An 8,434-nucleotide genomic window follows, 5' to 3' on the forward strand; every position below is an offset into this window, starting at 1 on the left:
TCGACCAAGGATAGGATCCTTCGACTGGGATCCGGGTCTTACGGCCCAGTCTTTCGGCCCAGTCCTTCGGCCCACGAGTTTAAGGTTATATTTAGAACATACGTGTGTGATACGAACAGTTACAAACCCTAGACCCTCTCATTGTGTGACGGCAGAAGAACAAGTTTTCTCTTTAGAAGCATCAAACTGTTGATCCTGTCTTTCGGTAAGTAAGATTCTTGTTCGTTTAGTGAATTAGAAACGCTTATGATTGCTTGTTTGATTTAACATAGTAACAACCTCGTTCATGGATTGAATACGTATGCGATTAGGTCACGACCGATTATGCATGTGATATTATATTTGATTTGCAATTTCGATTATCGTTTATCGTAACAGTGATGGTGAACCCACATGTCTTGTGCCGATAACTATTAGTGAATAATTCTGATATGATGAACGTTGTGTGAGAATTAGATCGTTAGACATTATGTGTTAAATCATAGTGACTAGTTAGCATGGATATTGGTTTTGATAAAATTGTTGTTAGACGGCACAATCTAAACTGCTGGGTCAAACTGATTAGATCTTGATACATGTTTACTGTACTGCTTGATGACCATTAGGGTTCCGTTTCGTAACTGATGGATCGAATAATAATTGCTGAATTGTAACCGAATGATAGCAGTTAAGTCGTATGTTAGGATTCTGGGAACCGAAAGATAACTGTGGTAGTCGAAGGATAACTGGCATAGTCGAAACATGATATTTGGTTCGAAACATAACTGTTAGATCGAAAGATAGGTAATAGGTCGAAGGATGACTGTGAATCGAAATATAACTGTGTGTCGAAACATAATCGTTAACCGATTGATAACTAATGTGTCGAAGGATAAATACGAAACGAAAGATAGTGTCGAAACATAACTGAGGTGTCGAATGAAAGTGTGAACCGAAAGATATTGAGGTGTTAACATTGTATTCGTGTACACTAGTTGATGATTAAATGTGAAATGATACGTGTTGTGCTGATATGCAAACTGACTGTTATTTGTAACTATCATAGGGCTTGGTAAATCACTGTTGTTAAACGAGTAAATAATTCTACCGAGCAAACCAAGGTGAGTTCACTACATTCGAGCATGCGTCCCAGTGGTTGGGGACAGTCAGTGGGTATCCCATGGGGGGGGGGATGAGTCTTTTGGTAAAAACGAGTATATTGGTTAATATTCTCACCTATCATCTTTTGTAAGTCCCTCATCGGGTATTAGTTAGTAGCGCTACTTAGGTTTGGCACCCTCACCCCGTGCCTGTAGAGGACGGAGGTGAACTAATAACCCAGTCTGGCCCAGTACTAGATAGGAGTACGTGGGAAGGGCAGTCGTGTATTTCAGGAGCCGTCATTGTTCGGAATTGAGATATTAACAATATTACTTGCATTGGTTATTGAACTGTTTTACATACAACGGGTAACAAACGTTTTCTAAAAACTGTGAACTCGCCAGCTTTGTCTGATACGTGTGTTACATGCTCGCAGGACCTTAGGTACTGGGAATACAGGAACTTGCTGGCTGGAGGGCGAGAGTGGTCATGGTTGCATTAATGAACTTAGTTATCAGACATTTATTTATTATGGTTGTTTGGATAGTATTTACAGTATGATACATTAACGCTTCCGCTGAACCTATGGTTTTTGAACAACTTATGTTTGGGATTTCAGTATTATTAAATGATGGAACTTTATTTCAAACTTGTGATTCAATGTAATTGGTGGCTCATTGCTAGTCGTCACACGCCTAACAGGGACACTCCCTAGGTGGTAATTTGAGGGTGTGACAAACTCACCCCTTATATAGGTCCATTCAACCCTTGAACTTATTGAGCGATGTGGCCTGGGAGCTCTTCACCTTACATAGCCCTTGCCATGAAGTTTCTTGCTAGGTTCTCAGCCTGATTATTGGATAGAAAGACAAACTTTGATAAAAAAAAACTTTATCATTCATTCATTCATTTCAAAGTACTTTGATTACAAGGGTGATAGAACAATTCTTTCTAACTCATTCTGACTAAACGTGGAACCTTTTAAGGTTTTTGCCGTTCCAGTGGCGGGGAAGCTTATTGCCTTGTGTATCAACCAGTTTGTATGATCCTTCCTTGTGGGCTTCAAGGACGGTGTATGGCCCTTCCCACTTAGGGCCAAGTTTTCATTGACTTTCTTTTTTACTCACCTCATTGTATCGAAGCACAAGGTCCCCAGGCTTGAATCATTCATGCTTCACCCATGCATTGTAATATGATTCTATCTTTTGCTTGTACTTTGCTTCCCGTATAGCGGCTTGATCACGAGCTTCTTCGAGGAGTTCCAGATTCAACATTGTCTCCGTTTTGTTTGACTCAAGGTCAATGTTGAATGTTCGTTGTGTTGTGACTCCGATCTCCGCCGGGATCACAACCTCTGATCCAAACACTAGGCTGTAGGGTGTTTTCTTGTGGCTTGTCTTCTCAGTTGTTCGGATTGCCCATAGAACATTGGGAAGTTCTTCAAGCCAGTTGTTGTCGTATCTTCACAATTGATCCTTAATCCCTTCAACAATGCTTTGGTTTGTCCTTTCAACCTGGCCGTTGGACTGTGGGTAAGCAACCGAGCTGGATACTTGAGTTATTCTGAACTCTTTACACCAGGAGCTAAAAGGCTTCTCGGCAAACTATTTCCCGTTGTCAGTAACTAGTACCCTGGGGGCCCAAAACGACAGATTATGCTTTCCCAAACGAAATCAATGACTTGTTTCCCTGAATTTTTTGCCAATGGTTTTACTTATGGCCACTTGGTGAAGTAATCAACGACTACCAATAAGAACTTGACTCCTCCTTTGGCTAGTGGGAATGGACCAACAATGTCCATTCCCCATTTGTGAAATGGCCAAGCCGAGGAGATGGGAACGAGGTCATGCTTAGGGCTTTTAGGTACTGGAGCATGCAACTGACAAGCTTCACATTTTTGCAGCTGTTCGGAGGTGTCTTGATGCATGGAAGGCCAAAAGTATCCAAGGTTCATCAACTTTGAGACTACCGATCTTGGGCCATAATGAGCCCACATATTCCTTCATGAACCGCCTTGATCAGATACTGGCTTTGTTCCGGGCCAATGCATCGGAATAGTGGTGCAAGGTATCCTTTTTTATAAAGGATATCTCCTTGTAACACATACTGCCTTGACTTGATACGAACCCTATCGGCCTCTGTCTGATCATCTGGCAACTCACTATTTCTTAGGAACTTGATCAAAGGGGTCATCCAGTTTAGCCCTTCCTCAGTAATCACGTCTTGTACTCCAAGCTCTTGAATGGACGATGTTTTCAATACTTCAACTAATACTTTTTTGGTGAGATGAGCAAATATGAGCGATGCAAGCTTGCTCAACGTATCGGCCTTCTTTTTTGTGACCTTGGAACCTGTTTGATTGTACATGATTAGAATGTACCCATGAGTTCCTTTACCTTCTCTCGGTATTTATTCATGTTAGGATCTTTAGCTATGTAGCTATCATTTACTTGATTTGAGACGAGCAAGGAGTCTGTGAAGACATGAAGTTTTTGAACATCCATCCTCTTGGCTAGCTTGAGTCTAGCAATTAGTGCTTCATGTTCGGCTTCATTGTTGGTTGTCTGAAATTCAAGCCGGAGAGCATATGTAAATTCTAATTCTTCGGGATTGATCAGGACAAGTCCAGCCCCTGACCTTTCAAGGCTGGAAGCACCATCGGTAAAAAGCTTCCAGGTATCAGGGTCAGATGTAGGCTTTGTACGTTTTGATGGTCCCCACGGTAGCTTCCACCACCAAAGGGTTCGAGAGTAAATCCCCTGCGGGTGGTGGGAAGCAGACACATTGAAGCTCCCAAGCCTCCAAGCGTGGTCGTTTGTGGGAAGCTTCTCCATCAAAGTTTACCATGTTCACTTCATTACTCTTACCTTCAGCCATTTTGTCTCTTACCCCTTTGACCAAATGGGCAAGTTCTCCGGACTCAAAAGCTTCCTCGATTCTTTTCTTGAGATGGAAGCAATCATTGGTGTGGTGGCCTTTTTCTTCGTGAAACTCAAAGTATTGAGTGGAGTTTTCATTTCTCTTGCTCTACGGTAAGGATCGAGGAGGTCGGAAGCTATGTTTGACCTCTTCAGTGGCTAGGATCTCTTGCGGGGTCTTGGTTAAGGCTGTGAAGTTCATAGTCTTTTCCCGGCTTGGAGGGTTCCTGCCTTCAGGCCTTCTTGGATCTGAACTTCTAGAGCGTTTGTCATAGGAACCATAGTTACGCCTTTTCCTATTGGGACTATTGCTTCTCCAACTAGGACCCCTTTTCCTTTGCTCTTTGATGTCAACGGCTTCCTCCCCACGAATGTGAGCTTCAGCCCTTTCGAGGCCCCCCTCAAGGGTTTTAGGTAGGCACTTATTGAAGTCCCTAGTTGTCACACGCCAACCGATGGCTGAAACATCGGAGTGAGACGAAAACGAGATTGCAAGAGACTTCATAACGGCAAATTGTGACAAGTATTTAAATAATAAATTCCGTTGCATTATTCGGTGTCATGTTACGTTCCGTGTCTTACCATACACAGTAGAACACCCTATGATTTTCATGCGCGTACCACTATAATCCCGTGTGCACCCACTATTATATTGGTTGTCGCATGATCCGCATAGTCTGTACTAGGTGTGTATGAGTCAGGGTATACAGTAACTTTGAAAATAAGAATGTGTGCGCATATGAATGTAGCATGTAGGCATGATTATGTTTAAGTATGTATGAGACCAACTTAAGTGAACCCCTCGGGTTACGCTCACGTATAGGTACTAATGTATGAACATGACTATGAGTATAAGTATAAGCATGGATGATAACGATTGCGTATATAGTATAAATTGAAACACAACGGCATATAAAATAGTCGAGAATTTTGTGTATGTAAAAACGAATGAATTGCGTGAGATTTTCGTGATATATTGACTAAAACGTGTACGATGACATGCGTGTGTGACATGCATGTGTAGTTGTTCGAGTATCGTTGCGTTTATTGAATCAAAATAGACCGAGTTTAACTTGGAATGTAGAATCAAGTTTGTGAATGTAAAGTATCTATTGGTTATGCGAGATGTATTTTGAAAAGATAAGGATACGCTATTATTGTTTCAAAAGGAATAAGGTATTTACATATGTCGGAGATTGTCGTTTTCTATGAGTCTCCTTGCCCACGTGTTTTGGAATTGAAATGATGTATTGAGCGGTGTATGAAAGGTTGTTGAAAACAGAAAGTTTGTATCATTTAAAGGATGAGCTATGTCGTGCAGGTTGGGTGTATGACTCTTGTGTAGCAATGCCCACTGAGTCACCTACAGCTTGTAAACAAACGACACGCGCATGTACCATTAGCTGCATTTATGATCTCTATTACTTGAACTTCATTTGATAACAGGTCCAGGCATGCATGTGAAACCTTCTTTCGAATGAGATCAAAAATAGGTTTGTTATGTGGACCCATTGTCCGGCTCTTGCTTGCTTCAATGCTGGCTTTTATTTCAGTGACCTGGTTTTTCATTAGGTGATCGATAAGCTGTATAACCTTATCCAGTGTGTGCTGGCAAACCCAAAACGCCATATTTTACTATATACCATTCATTTTAGAAATGTCAAAAAACCCAAACATCAAAGATTCCAAAATCGACGTGTCTTTAAGATACACTATTTTCTCAGTAAAGCACCAAAAAGTTAAAAAATCAAAAATGGCAAACATCGTTTCTTGGATATTCAATATTGTTCTACGCGAAGTTTGGCCGGATGGGTTGTTAGCTGAGGAATGTAACTCAATCACATTTTGCTGCATGAGATGGACAAATCTTCAAGAAAAAGATGCTGATGTCAGACTTATGTCATTTTCTATTCTTTGTTCTTGATGAATATTTGAATGGCATGAAGACACGGATGACACTTGAGAGTGGGATGAAGATAAAGATGAACTTCAAACAAAAAACCCATGTCATTTTGTGCTTCTAAACGGCCACAAAAAAAGCTACTTCAACAACAAAAAACAAACGAATCATGCCAAAGTCAAACCGCCGCCAGTGAAGATGTTCTAAGAAGAAAGAGACCTGTGACAGTGAAGATTTGGAAGATGAAGTGTTTCTATTTTTTTTTAATTTTCTTTTTCTATTGTTTGTTTTGTTATTTTCAGCTAAGAACAAAATACATTGTTTATCTAAAAAATATAATAAAACACCACACAGACAAATGCTTGTGAAACACCATCATGCCATAAAACGCCCAAAACTCCCAAACTATAATAAAATTACTTTGGACAAGTATTATTAAAAACTCAAAAAAAAAATATAAAACAAGGTGCAAGAGTTTAGAACAAAGTGCCATCTTTATCTAAACCCAACTAAAAATACAAAACGCCAAAAATCTCCAAAAGGTAGCTACAAACAGTAAACTGAAACGATAAATAGATGAAGCTGAACAAACAGTAAACTGAAGCGGCAAAAAATTTATTATTAACATTTATTATATTAAAAGCCACTACATGGGAAATTGAATTTATTTATCTTTTTAAAACGCCATAATTACCTGTTGAATTTATTTATCTTTTCAAAACGCCATAATTACCTATCACTTTATAGACTGCATCCTATATGCGCGGGAAAAAAAGTCATTATAAAATTAGAACATGTAAACACGACTTAAACACTCTACACATTATCTAAAATGCCACATATTGTCTAAAATGCCATCAAACCTAAAAATGGCCAAGGTTATTGCATGGAGGTTTGAAAGGTTGAAGAGACGTTTCATCCTAAAGTTCTCTGATAGGAGAAGGGTGAAGGTCAAGACAATCAAAGCCATACTTAGTATGGATGAAGGGGTTCAGAGGGATATTCTAGCCCTTAGGGTTCCAACGGGGTAGGCATTGGATATTCCCCCTCTAACTTGGCGTGAATAAAATGGTTTCTGTTAACATGAACGAGTGTAACCGTTTGATGAGGAACACTCTGTTTGGCTGTTGTCAACAAGGGAAAACGTAGTAAAACCGACATTGCTTAATAAGTGACAAGTCACATTCCACCGGTTAGCTATCAGAATTCCCAAGGCATTAGTAGCCCCACCAGCTTCGGTGCAAACTCTATACCATTCCAATCCAAGGAGTTTTGAACTAACTGAAACTTAACTGAATCTATGCTATTCCACAGGTCTTGGTACCAGTTGCACTCACCTAGAAGCTCACACCGTATTAACGGCCACTCCGTCTGATGAAGCGATAAGCCGACCGCTATATATCGAAACCCACAATTACCATCACCACGAACATCTTGAATGTGCCTTAGGTATGGATGGAAGCAACGTGGTATGAACTGTTGGTAGTGCTTGAATATGTTAAACTGTACTGCAGGCAGTAAAGGTAATGTCAGTGCCTCTTCCATTGATATTGCCACCTTTTGCTTACCCTTCCTTTGCCTAGCACCCTTCGCAATCTCATCGATGAACGTCGGAACTTCACGATGATCACTTTGTAACTAGACAAACGAGCTATGCCTTGCAGGTTGGGCGTATGACTCTTGTGTAGCAATGCCCACTGAATCACCCCCAGCTTGTAAACAAACGGCACACGCATTAGCTGCTTTTAAGATCTCTATTACTTGAACTTTGTTTGACAAGAGGTCCAGACATGCATGTGAAACCTTCTTTCAAATGAGATCAAAAACAGTTTCGTTATATGGACCCATTGTCCGGCTCCTGCTTGCTTAAATGCTGGCTTTTATTTTAGTGACCTGGTTTTTCATTAGCTGATCCATAAGCGGTACAACCTTATCCAACGTGTGGTTTGGTTTGTCGAGGTATTTCTTTAAGAGCGCATGTTGACTCTCTACCCTGTTGGTTGTGCGCTATCTGAAGTTCAAATGCTGGTCGGTCCAGTAAGAAACAAACCGGTCTCCATATGGTTCTAACCAGTTCTAGAACAAGTAGTCCATGATCTCGATCTCTGAATACAAAGTGAAGTGTAGTCAAGACAAGCCAGATAAGTACGATTAATAAGAAAATTACTAGGAAACTTACCGTTGCGTCTTCTGTTTGGCAGTCCTGCTCGTATACGCTGGTACCAGTAGTTGTAGTCGTAATCGATTATTAAGTTAAATAGCCTGCCCCACTTGTATACAAACTTTTCCCAGCCTTCTTGCGTTTTAAAGTTTGGCTTGCAATATTTTGTGATGTTTTGCTATATGTGCCACCTACAAAGTGAGTGTCTAACGTTCGGTAACACGCTTGCACATACGTTCATGAGGGCGAGATCTCTGTCCGTTACTATTACACGGGGCTCCATAACACCGTCTAGTGAGTCTTTCAACCTCTGTAGCAGCCACAAGAAGTTTTCCTCTTTCTCGTTGGCTATGAACGCATGCGCATCACATAATG

The sequence above is a fragment of the Helianthus annuus genome, chromosome 11 (genome assembly GCF_002127325.2).
Source record: "Helianthus annuus cultivar XRQ/B chromosome 11, HanXRQr2.0-SUNRISE, whole genome shotgun sequence".
In the NCBI taxonomy this organism is placed as follows: Eukaryota; Viridiplantae; Streptophyta; class Magnoliopsida; order Asterales; family Asteraceae; genus Helianthus; species Helianthus annuus.